Source organism: Penaeus monodon, chromosome 31, assembly GCF_015228065.2.
Source record: "Penaeus monodon isolate SGIC_2016 chromosome 31, NSTDA_Pmon_1, whole genome shotgun sequence".
Classification (NCBI taxonomy): Eukaryota; Metazoa; Arthropoda; class Malacostraca; order Decapoda; family Penaeidae; genus Penaeus; species Penaeus monodon.
The window spans coordinates 19,394,760-19,395,360 of NC_051416.1; the positions used below are offsets into that span (position 1 = coordinate 19,394,760).

At 36.3% G+C, this 601-nt stretch overlaps 1 protein-coding gene across 1 annotated transcript in view; it reads right to left on the minus strand.

Annotated features, from left to right (window-relative positions):
- The window catches only part of LOC119592912 (glyoxylate/hydroxypyruvate reductase A-like), an 11,821-nt gene that overhangs the window by 8,408 nt on the left and 2,812 nt on the right, over positions 1 to 601 (minus strand). The window lies entirely within an intron of this gene.

Sequence of the window (601 nt, forward strand, 5' to 3'; positions counted from 1 at the left end):
CACCATTAATGAATTATTGTGCATTCACTTTATTCATCGCACTATACTGTGGTAGTGAACATCTTTTCAGAGGAGCAGATTTTATCAATAATGAAAAATGAAGTAAACTCTCATGAAAATGCCCGCAAGCTTCCGTCTCTAAACCAATTATTAAGTTTGAATACTAAAATCCCGATATTTAATTACATTTCTCCAAACACAGTATTGCATCCATACAGATTATAAGTTCATAGTCATTGTCACCTAGTCACAAGGAGGATGGGGAGAGAGGTCGGGGGGGGGGGGGCATAAAAGTGAGATTCCTGTATCCTAATAACACAGATAACCGATTTTTTTTGCATATCTTATAAATATATTCTTGGCTTAATTATTTCTTAATATATCAGTATCTTAGTATCCTAAAATTTCACTTACCTGTAGCTCAAAAATTTGAGGGCTAAAAATACCCGCATCCATGTCCACCAATATGATAAGGGAATATTTTGCATTCACAAAATATGGAACTAATCAGCCGTATCTGCAAACACTGAAAATGAATATTCGTAGATATAGAAAAATCGACCATCCGGCCCGCCACCCCCCCTGGATTCTATAGGAACTG